General features: G+C 44.0%; 1 protein-coding gene across 1 annotated transcript in view; it reads right to left on the reverse strand.

The window, feature by feature from the left end:
* The window catches only part of si:ch211-285f17.1 (sickle tail protein homolog), a 197614-nt gene that overhangs the window by 155799 nt on the left and 29584 nt on the right, over window positions 1-12231 (reverse strand). The gene's annotated exons all lie outside the window — the stretch shown is intronic.

Consider the following 12231-nt stretch of genomic DNA (forward strand, 5'->3'; position numbering starts at 1 on the left):
CCTCGGAGCCACACTCAGCTACAAACCACTACTTTGCCTTGTCCTATTTTTGCCTGTTCCTCTTTCCTTCAACTCCTTCTCTGTCGGCTTCGAGTTATTTAAATCCAGTCAGCCTGCGCTCCTCACATGTGATGAAATGTTCAGAGGCAGGAATCACACATGCGCAACACAACACACTCATTGGTGGATTTTACAGAGAATTACAAAGCCCAGAGGAGGGAATCCTTAAAGCATTAGTGAATGTATATGGGTTTGCAAGAGACACACAGTAAAACTGCTCTTAGCTGTTGCATGCATGTTTGAGTGTGTCAAAATAAAAAAAGAACAAGGTGCAAAAGACAAAAAAGCAAAGAAGACCCTGATGGCAGCAGCCTGTTTGCTCCAGGTGGAGATGATTAAATGAATTGTTTGGAGGTACTCTCTAACACATGAGCTGCTGACAAAGTGTGAGAGAGGTGCTGGAAAATGGACACTGCAGGACTGAGAAAGCTTGTTTCAAGGAAAGGAAAGAGCCGGTGAACTGCAGACTGTACTTGAATATATGTAGAAACTGATATTTAATGCTTTAAATATATTTGTTTGATTTTTGGGTGTTTAATTTGGGATGTTATACTTAGTTTCAAGAATAATTGATAATCATTTAAAGGGCTAATTATTTTGATCATAGTTAAATGTGGTTTATTGGGTTTTTGCTTAACCCTTTTGTGTTTTCTTTGTGTTTAAGGTTTTTCACCTATTGTGACCACCTGTGAACTTTAAAAATAAAGGAAAGAAAGAAAAGAAAAATTGTTTCTGGGTCATTGAGTGAAATCCAGTTTGAATCCTATTGAAGCAAGCTGCCTTTTCAAGTGGGGGAAACCTGCAGTGTAAGCCCAAAAAAGTGGGAACCACTTTTTGTTTTTTCTTTTTTTCTGCTCTTGGTGGAGGAGGACGCTTTTTCTCTGTCTCTGTGTCTTGTCTTTTTTGGAGCCTCTTTTTGCATATCTTCCAAATTCTTCCAAAATATGGATTTGGTCAGCTGGTCTCTCAATGCAATTGATCAAATTTTCTCGACGAGAAGACAGGGGTCGGGAGAGCTCACTTGCCCGGACGGGACATTTTTCTCCGGATACACGATGGACTCCTGGCAGAAGTGGAGGATTGTGTGTCTGTCGATAATGTCAGCCGAGGATGTGGAAGATGTGTATATAATTGGATGTTTGATATCAGGATTTCTGCTTTTTGGAGTCAGCGGTTACCTGGCATATCGAGAAATTCGGAGAATGTCAGCAGCTGTTCTGGCAATTGTAAGGCTGCCTGGCATGTGTGATGGGATCTTCAGAGCGATCAACACTCAGACTGAGATGTTACGTGAGCTGAATCACAGACTGGATGTGATCCTTACACAGGATCGCAGGCAGGTTGCGGTTCCTGGACTCAGGGGTGAAATGGGATAAATCTTGGAGAAAGTTGTTCGCTCGGATCTGGCAGAAAGTCCAGGAATTTGGCTGTTTGGATTCGCCTTTGAGAAGCACCAGCGAGACTCTCAAGGCTGACGGAAAATTAAGAGTCAGCCTAACCCAAATAATTGTTTTTCTGAATCTGGCTCCCCTGCACGGCCTTGATGGCTGGCTATCTTCAACCTCTCCTGGAAGTTATGTAAACATGACGCTCTGCTACCTCTGCCCCCTCCCTTCCCTGAGGACATCTGTGGACCTGCTCAGAACTTTGTGGCCGGTTGATGAACATTCCAACGTACCATCAAGGACAATGGCCTCTGGGACAGTGCTTCATGGACTTACTTGCACACCCTCACTTGCACACACACACATGCTCAAGATAAACATATGCACCCCTCACACCACCTTCACCGTTCCCGGCATGATGTTGTTTTGTCAACTTGTTGCTTCTTTGTGCTGAGGTTTTTTGCAATCTCAAACTGTATCCTGCTAAGGATAAAGTGTGAAATATGATTTTTTTTCCCTCTACTTACCTAATGTGGCCTCTTTTCTCATCTAGCAAGGGCAGTGCCTGTGAGTGGGCAGCAATGCCTCGGTGACCCGTCCCCCCCTTGTCTTGTGTCATGATGTATGTTTGGATGGGTTGTACTGGAATTCTAATTTCCCCTCGGGGAAATAAATAAATAAATAAATAAAGTATCTTTGAATTGAATTGAATTGAATTAAATTGACAGTGAAAAACCAATGGATTGAAGCAGAAACTTTGTTGGAAACCAAAATGGCTGACTCAAAGCTACTGGAGCAGCTTAAAACAAACAGAACATCTGTAAAGTGATTATTCTCCTGGATGGCTAACAACATTGTTCGAATGCATGCCATGATGTCTGAAGAGGAGCTCAGAGGCAGCTTTAAAAAAACTTGTAATGGAGGCTAAAGTTATGGAAGCCAATGAAGATGTGGAGGCTCAGTATCTTGCAGAGGCAGACTTAGACAATTCTGGAGAAGTTCCACAGTTAAGTGAGCTGCAAAAGGCTGACATTGAGAAAACTTCAAATGAATGTGAAGTGGAGCTGAAGGACCATGTCCAGAAGACACTGTCATTGTCAGTTCCTCTTCAAACTATGGTGAAGAGGAACTGACAACGGTGGTGAAAGCTGCAGAAGAGAAAGTGAAGAGTGTGGCGTCTTTTGATTCTAGTGGAAATAAAGAGGCTTTTGACATCATGTTCAACTACATGGAAAAATTGGTGAAGAAGTCAAAGGAGCAGTACACACAGTGGACATTCTGGGCCCCTCCAGCTGAGCAGAAGGATTTTCATTTGCGTGTAAGAGAGCTTGAGCAGATTGTTCCAAAGTTAATGTCCAGAAAGGCAGAGTTTATTGAAGCCAAGGCTAGAAAAGATGCTGGAAGAGTTGCAAGTGCATCTCCCATCAGCTACCCAACATCAGCCATCAGATTGAAGCCAACCTCCCTCCCCAAGTTTACTGGCATCAGGTGAGATTTTCATCGCTGGAAAAGAGACTGGGAGGCTCTTCAGAGTCAAGGAGAACCCACCGGGTCAAAAGAAGTTAAAAAGTTCCAGCTCATTGACAGTTTGGATGAGAAAATAAGAGAGCTTCGACTGGTGACCTATACAACAGCAGATGACATTTTTTGTGTACTGGAGAACAGGTTTGGATCCCAACCAGCTATTGCTATTGAACTAGTTGAGGAGCTCCAGAGATTTCCACATGTCTAAAGTCACCAGCCCAAGAGAATTGTTGAGCTAATCCAAGTTATTGAAAAGGCCCTAAAAGATCTAAATGACCTTGGGGACACTGGAGCTTTAAAAAACCCTCTTTTGACCAAGTCCATTGAAAGCAAACTTCCTGATCCATTGAAGAAAGAGTGACTTCTCTTTGCAGCTGAGAGGATAAGTAATAAACCAGAGAAGCGCTTTGACAATCTTCTGGCCTTCCTCAAGAGTCAGGAGAGTATTTATGAGCAGCTCGACCAACTGAGGGATGAGGACTCACAGAGAAAAGAAACTCGACCCGAGCAGAGGCAAGCAAGGATTAGAACCCCAAACCAGTCAAGCAGCCATACACCAGGGTGTGTTGTATGTGGGGACATCAAGCACAGAAAAAAGCTATACTTCTGTAAGAAATTCCGTGTGCTTAATTTTACAGAGAAGAAGGATGCAGTGCGGAAGTTGGGAGCCTGCTGGAAATGTCTGGAAGTCCACAACGCTGATGATCACTGCAAAACTTCATTTTTGTGTAAAAATTCTGAGTGTAAGAAGAGAGGCATAGACCACCATTACTCTCTATGTCCAAATGCTGAAACATCTAGAGACAGCACAATCCAAAGGAGGAACAGTAGGAGGTAGTAACAGGACAAATTACACTGAAGCTCAAGAAGAATTCTTTAAAAAACTCTCACCTGAATTAGCCCAGCAATGCCAAAATGTATTTTGTAACACAGCATCAAGGATCTCCCATGTTGCAAAAAGTCACTCGAGTCTTCTAGAAGAGAATGGACTAACAGAATGGGCTGTCATAATGATGATACTGGAAGTCACAGCTAATGATGGACAAAAAATTGGGACACTGATTGATCTAGCTTCTGATACAAATTATATCACTCATAAGACAGCAGCCCGACTAAATCTCAGAAGTGAAGATATCACGCTTGTGGTCCATGGTGTAGGAGGCATGAAAGTCTTTGTCAAAACAAAGCGGTACCTCCTGAAAATTTGTATCCGTAGCTCAAGATGCACTTTCATGTCCCATCAACTGGTTTGTTATGGGCTAGACAGTATTGCAGATATCCATAAGCATGTGTCTCCAGAGAAGCTGCAAAAGTTCTTCCCAGGCATCCCACTCGGGGACCTGGTAAAGCCAAAAGAGATTCACCTCCTTTTAAGCCACAAAGAGGGTCAGCTCGCACCACAGAAAATCTGCATTGTTGGGGATCTCGTGTTGTGGGATGGACCACTGGGAAAAACAGTTGCTGGCACCCATCCTGAGTTGTTTCAAGAAGTCACTATATCAGCTCACACATCACGAACACACTTTGCAAGATTTATGAGAACTGCTGTTGTGAAGTATGAGGAACATATTTGTGTAGCCCCAAGTTACTATCCACACAACCAGCAAACATTTATTACCTTTCAACCTCCAGTTGCCTCCAGACACAAGTCCAGTTGTGCAGCTACTACATCCAGGTTCCTAGAGTGGTGGAAATGGGACAGCATTGGCGCTGGCTGTGTCCCCAAATGTGGAGGCTGCCGCTGTGGGAACTGCCAGCCAGGAGGAAAAGCAATGACCCTTGCTGAAGAAAGGGAGCTGGAAGTAGTAAAGAGTGGGCTCACGTATGTAGTTGCTGATGACCATAGTGAGAAGCCTCATTGGCATGTCAAGTATCCCTAGGTAGAAGATCCAGCCACATTACCAAGTAACAGGAGTGCAGTTGAAGCTACATTTTTGAGGATTGAGAGACAACTGGCTAAGGAGCCAGAGTGGAAGACCGCATATGCAGCTCAAGTTCATGAGATGGTTGAGTGCCGAGCTGCATTGAAGTTATCTAAAGATATCTTGGATATATGGACTGGTCCAGTATGGTATATCAGCCACCTTATTGCACCAATCCCACGCTCTGTCACAACTCCAGTAAGGTTTCGAAGTGGACGTTTTGCAGCTCTGGGGGACATACGGAAGATGTATAATTCAGTGTGGCTTGAAGACCGAGAGGTGCACCTGCATAGGTTCCTGTGGCGTGACTCTGAGGAGCTAGGGGAATTTGCAGTCACAAGAGTCAACATAGGCGATAAGCCAGCAGGTTGTATTGCTCAACTTGCCCTAAAGAAAACAGCAAATCTCCCAGAGTTCAGCCATTTTGTGGAGGAGCGTTGAGTAATAGAGGAGCATAGCTATGTTGATGACCTTTTGACCACTCATAACAACTTGAACCAGCTCAGACTCATCACAAAAAATGTCGAGCAGATCTTAAATGCAGGGGGGTTTGAATTGAAGCCATGGGTCTTCTCTGGTCAAAATGGGAGGCAAACTGCTGGGAAGCAGTAACTGGAGGCTGCTCCAAAGATTATGACTCTGCCGAATCAGCTTGGAGAGGAAGAAAACAAAGCTCTTGGCCTTGGCTACATCTTGGAAGATGATAGTCTTCATGTCATGGTTGGAATAAACTTCTCAAAGAGAAAAAGGAAAATGAGACTCTGCAAAGACATTCAACTGGAGCAGGTGAGAGCTCAGACACCAAACCCACTGACATGACGAGAATTACTCAACCAGGTTTCCGGGCTATATGACCCAATTAGTCTCACAACGCCTGTCAAGCAGAAAGGGGCCATTCTGGTCCGTAGAGCATTTCAGGAGGCTAAGCATAGAACCATTGCTCTCTCAAAAAAGCTTAGAGCAGATGCTATCAGTCTCTTTGAAGAATATGCTCAGCTGAGTAAGGTCAGGTTTCTGAAAGCTCTGACACTAGTGGGTGCACCTGCTGAAATTGATGCAATTACCTTTTCTGATGGCGGCGAGCAGGCTTATGGTGCCATTCTCTACCTGCGTTGGGCATGTGATCAAGGCCCAATAGTAAGACTTGTGGAGTCTAAAGCTAAATTGACACCCTTAGACCACAAGGGGGAAGCAGTCAAGGCAGAGCTGTGTGGAGCAGTATTTGCTGCCTGCTTAAAGAGGTACTTTGTGCAACATTGTCAAATTCAGGTAAAGCATTGGTACCACGTTGTTGACCGCCAAACTGTCTTTTGTGCAATTCAGCATGAAAGCTATGGTTTACAATCCTTTTTTTGCTAACGGGATTGGAGAAATCCAAAATAGTACACAACTGCAGGATTGGTGGTGGATCCCTGGCCCCCTGAACATTGCTGATATCATTACTTGTGGGTGTGGTTTAAAAGATTTAGAGGAAAATTCAGCATGGCAGCGAGGCCCAGATTTTCTGAGTTTACCAGCTGATAAATGGCCAATTAAATCTCCAAAGGATGTTTCATCAGCTGCAAGAGAGACTGTTGGAAAGATGCAGAAAAAATTATTTGCTGCTGTACTTACAAGAGCTCAGAGGATAAAAGAACCCCCAGATCTAGAGCTTCGGAGACCACCTGCTGGCACTACAGTCAAGAACCTGGTGGATGTAAGACGATTCAGCAGTTTGACTCGACTGATCCGGACGATTGCCCAGGTCTGGCGGGCTGCAAAATGCTTTGCAGGCCAGAAAAGGTTCATGAGGACCCCAAAGTGTGAGGCAGTGTCATTAGCTGGGGTCATTACTGTAGTAGAGCGGCAAGATGCTTTAAGAGATATTTTTCTTGCTGCACAGGAGGGCGTCACCTTTCCAGCCACCACAATAGACCGTTTGGTGGTGTACCAAGAGGAAGAATCTGGCCTTCTGGTTTGTGGTGGAAGAGTCCAGGCTTTCAATGAAGACCGAGATGGTGTTCCCCTATCACCACACAACGCCTGGGTCTCAACGCTGCTGGTTCATGAAGCTCACAGCAGGGGTCACGAGGGAGTGGCTGCAACTCTTTTGAAGGTGAGAAAGAGCATGGATAATCAAGGGACGAAGAATTGCTCAAAAAGTTTTTGAAAATTGTGACTTGCAAGAAAGCCAGAGCTAAAATATGTCAGCAAGTGATGAGTGATTTGCCTCAAGAGAGAGCTAGGCCCGCAGCCCCATTTGAGTTTACAACAGTTGACCTGTTTGGACCTTATCAGGTTAAAGATGATGTGAGGAGGAGAGTCACAGTTAAAGTTTGGGGGGTGGCATTCTGCTGCATGGCCAGTAGAGCAATTCACACAGAGCTTGCCAACTCTATGTCAACTGAAAGTTTTCTAATGGCTTATCAGATTCACAGCAATTCGAGGGCATCCTAAAAAGATCTGGTCTGATCCAGGGACCAATTTTGTTGGTGCCAAGCTTGTTTTGGAGTAGTTGGCATGAACAGGTCTGCTGTGGAAGAAACTTCAGCTCAAAATGGAACTGACTGGCAGTGGAAAATCCAGCCAGCGGATTCCCCTCATCGAAATGGTTCTGTTGAAGCAGCTGTTCGGATTGTGAAAAAGGCATTCCAGAGTCTGGAAAGAGAGTCAGGGCTCACCTTCAGTGAGTTTTAAACAATACTTCAACTTGCTGCTAACCTTGCAAATGAACGCCCTATTGATGCCAGAGTTCAGAGCCAGGAAGACACTGTACAGTATATTACACCTAATTCACTTCTGTTGGGACGAGCATCATCAAGTGGTGACTGGAAAACTTTTGACTTCACAAGTTATCCCTATAAAAGACTTCAAGAAATGCAGCACAAGGTTAACAAGTTTTGGAGGTCCTGGAGTCAACTTGCTGGACCAAACCTCTTTGTCAGAAGTAAATGGCACACCACACAAAGAAATGTCACAGTCGGAAACAATGTTTGGCTGTGTGATCAGAATGCATTGAGAGGTAACTTTAAGCTTGGGAGGGTCATCAGTGTCAACCCAGACTCCAGAGGCATTGGGCGGGATGTGAATGTTAGTCGTGACAGGTTGCTGTGCCCCAGAGGTGAGACCCACATCCAAGAATCCTGCATCCAAGTATCCCAGTTCCAGCATTCTGAGGGACACTCAGACCACAATTCTTCACAGAGATGTCAGACGGTTAGTAGTCCTGCTGACAGCAGAGGAGTAGGCAGGAAACCCAGGAGGAAGCTGACTTTATGCGATCTTGCCAGCGGTTTCCGTGGGAAGATCGAGTGGGAAGTGTTGAGCTGAGCTTCAGGCCCCGCCCCTTTCTGGCTGAGTGCAGGTCTGGGTGTGTCTCCCACCCTGATGGCAGCAGCCTGTTTGCTCCAGGTGAAGATGATTAAATGAATTGTTTGGAGGTACTCTCTAACACATGAGCTGCTGACAATGTGTGAGAGAGGTGCTGGAAAATGGACGCTGCAGGACTGAGAAAGCTTGTTTCAAGGAAAGGATGGAGCCGGTGAGCTGCAGACTGTACTTGAATATACACTGCTCAAAAAAATAAAGGGAACACTCAAATAACACATCCTACATCTGAATGAATGAAATATTCTCATTGAATACTTTATTCTGTACAAAGTTGAATGTGCTGACAACAAAATCACACAAAAATCATCAATGGAAATCAAATTTATTAACCAATGGAGGCCTGGATTTGGAGTCACACACAAAATTAAAGTGGAAAAACACACTACAGGCTGATCCAACTTTGATGTAATGTCCTTAAAACAAGTCAAAATGAGGCTCAGTATTGTGTGTGGCCTCCACGTGCCTGTATGACCTCCCTACAATGCCTGGGCATGCTCCTGATGAGACAGCGGATGGTCTCCTGAGGGATCTCCTCCCAGACCTGGACTAAAGCATCCGCCAACTCCTGGACAGTCTGTGGTGCAACGTGACGTTGGTGGATGGAACGAGACATGATGTCCCAGATGTGCTCAATCGGATTCAGGTCTGGGGAACGGGCGGGCCAGTCCATAGCTTCAATGTCTTCATCTTGTAGGAACTGCTGACACACTCCAGCCACATGAGGTCTAGCATTGTCCTGCATTAGGAGGAACCCTGGGCCAACCGCACCAGCAAATGGTCTCACAAGTGGTCTGAGGATCTCATCTCGGTACCTAATGGCAGTCAGGCTACCTTTGGTGAGCACATGGAGGGCCATGCGACCCTCCAAAGAAATGCCACCCCACACCATTACTGACCCACTGCCAAACCGGTCATGCTGAAGGATGTTGCAGGCAGCAGATCGCTCTCCACGATGTCTCCAGACTTTGTCACGTCTGTCACATGTGCTCAGTGTGAACCTGCTTTCATCTGTGAAGAGCACTGGGAACCAGTGGCACATTTGCCAATCCTGGTGTTCTCTGGCAAATGCCAAGCGTCCTGCACGGTGTTGGGCTGTGAGCACAACCCCCATTTGTGGACGTCGGGCCCTCATACCATCCTCATGGAGTTGGTTTCTAACCATTTGTGCAGACACATGCACATTTGTGGCCTGCTGGAGGTCAGTTTGCAGGGCTCTGGCAGTGCTCCTCCTGTTTCTCCTTGCACAAAGGTGGAGGTAGCGGTCCTGCTGCTGGGTTGTTGCCATCCTACGGCCTCCTCCACGTCTCCTGGTATACTGGCCTGTCTCCTGGTAGCGCCTCCAGGCTCTGGACACTATGCTGACAGACACAGCAAACCTTCTTGCCACACCTCGCATTGATGTGTCATCCTGGATGAGCTGCACTATCTGAGCCACTTGTGTGGGTTGTAGAGTCCGTCTCATGTTACCACGAGTGTGAAAGCACCACCAACATTCAAAAGTGACCAAAACATCAGCCAGAAAGCATAGGTACTGAGAAGTGGTCTGTGGTCCCCACCTGCAGAACCACTCCTTTATTGAGTGTGTCTTGCTAATCGCCAAAGATTTCCCCCTGTTGTCTATTCCATTTGCACAACATCATGTGAAATTGATTGTCAATAAGTGTTGCTTCCTAAGTGAACAGTTTGATTTCACAGAAGTTTGATTTACTTGGAGTTATATTGTGTTGTTTAAGTGTTCCCTTTATTTTTTTGAGCAGTGTATGTAGAAACTGATATTTAATGCTTTAAATATATTTGTTTGATTTTTGGGTGTTTAATTTGGGATGTTATACTTAGTTTCAAGAATAATTGATAATCATTTAAAGGGCTAATTATTTTGATCATAGTTAAATGTGGTTTATTGGGTTTTTGCTTAACCCTTTTGTGTTTTCTTTGTGTTTAAGGTTTTTCACCTATTGTGACCACCTGTGAACTTTAAAAATAAAGGAAAGAAAGAAAAGAACAATTGTTTCTGGGTCATTGAGTGAAATCCAGTTTGAATCCTATTGAAGCAAGCTGCCTTTTCAAGTGGGGGAAACCTGTAGTGTAAGCCCAAAAAAGTGGGAACCACTTGACAAATATACACAAGAGTGACCTATAATATTTGACATTTAGCAGATATTTAACATCATATGATATGGTTTTTTGCTGTTGACACAAGATGCACCAAATTATCGATATACTAAACTCTCAAGACAGGTCACCCTATCCACATGCCACATGAGTCGGTGAAAGTTGCAAAATGTGCTGCGGCACCAACACAGACAAGTGATATAACACGCTCGGATGTGGCTGTTCGCTTGCTGAGTAAACACCAGAAAATGGATTACAGCAAGGGATCAGCTGTGTTGAGGCGACACTCATAAATAAAAGAGTAGCAATCTGCATAGACTGTGGCACAGGATTTACACACAAGCTGCAATGCATAAAAAGTCAAACTGATAAAACACAGAAGTTTACACTGAAATTTACTGTAGAAAGTTTAAGCTTCCCATCCCCCCACGGACCTCCTTTAACACTTTAAAGCCCACACTGAACATGACAACAGCCATCACTGATCATACAGATATTAAATATTAATCACATTGCCACTTATCTCTCTGGCTCTAGATAAAGACCAAAGCAGATTGACCTACATACTTTCCCAGTGAACAGTTTGCTGACAGAAATCTGAGGGATAAGAACCTCGTGAGAACCACTGCATGTCTGGTGGATTTCAGAAAAAAAGGTTGGAGACACGATGATATATTAGAATTGTGTCAGATTATATTTGTGCGTCACTACTGTAGCTGCCTGTGTTTACAAAATTATAGTATTCAGGATTAAATCAAATCCAAACCCGGGACAGTGGTGAAGCAGACCAAACATGGAAACTTGTTTATAATTTGATTGTGGCTTTGGGCACATCACCATATCTGGTTGGAGAAAATGAATGCTCTTTTCAGCAACTAAAAGCCTCCAACACTTAAAGCCATAATCCAAATATACAGTAGGAACTTGCCTCAAAGGTTTTTAAATATTATATTTAGGAATGGATATAATTCAGTTTCCTAATTAAGTCTGTAATTTTGTGCAATTTGACAGATCACAGGGTGCATCGATAGAGGGAGGAAATTCATCAGGTGGAAAAAAGTAGAAGTGGCAAACAATCTACCACAAGCCCTTCAACTTTCAAAAACACAGCTGGTAAAAGATGGTTGTTTGATGAGTGAAAACCGGCACCAGCAATAAAAGCAAAATTAGCAAACATGCACCCTGTCGCTGTGCAAGTCCAGGCCAAACAGTCATCTACTGTTTGAATCTCGGCAGTTAGGTGTTTGACAAGTATGGAAATACACAGGTGCCAGATAATTCCTCAAACTTTGATCTTAGAGGATAAATGTGTTGAGGAGTGGCTGTTAATTCACACATGCCTGTAAATGTGACAGAAAAGACTCATAATAAATGTGCAACATTTGTAATTCACCCAGGATTTGACAAAAAATCAACTATGGTTGAAGACATTTTTAGAACACACACAATGGCTTCAACGGTTCATGTTAACAAGCCAAACAGACAGTTATGTAAAAGTGATAAGTTGATGGAAGAACGTAAAAATCTCATATTTACATTTTGAAGCACCTTAAGTGTTATAATCATGAGATTTAATGCTAATTGACAGTGAAATTGTTACCAACTCAAGAAAAATGTGGTCTTTTAATTTATTAGAGGGGACTGTCTCCACTCCCAGCATTGTCTGTCAGATGAGAGGCTGCACCCCCGGGGTTGTTCACAGGGAAAGCAATGTAATAAAATATGGCCGTACACTGCGGGGGACACTAAAAACCCCCAAGTTGGTTTCTAGTTGTCAGCTTTCGATGTGCCACAATAATAAATGGCTAGTTCTTACTGAATCTGATCATCTGTAGTTCAAAACCTATAAATCTTCCACA

This window comes from Girardinichthys multiradiatus, chromosome 21 (assembly GCF_021462225.1).
Source record: "Girardinichthys multiradiatus isolate DD_20200921_A chromosome 21, DD_fGirMul_XY1, whole genome shotgun sequence".
NCBI lineage: Eukaryota > Metazoa > Chordata > Actinopteri > Cyprinodontiformes > Goodeidae > Girardinichthys > Girardinichthys multiradiatus.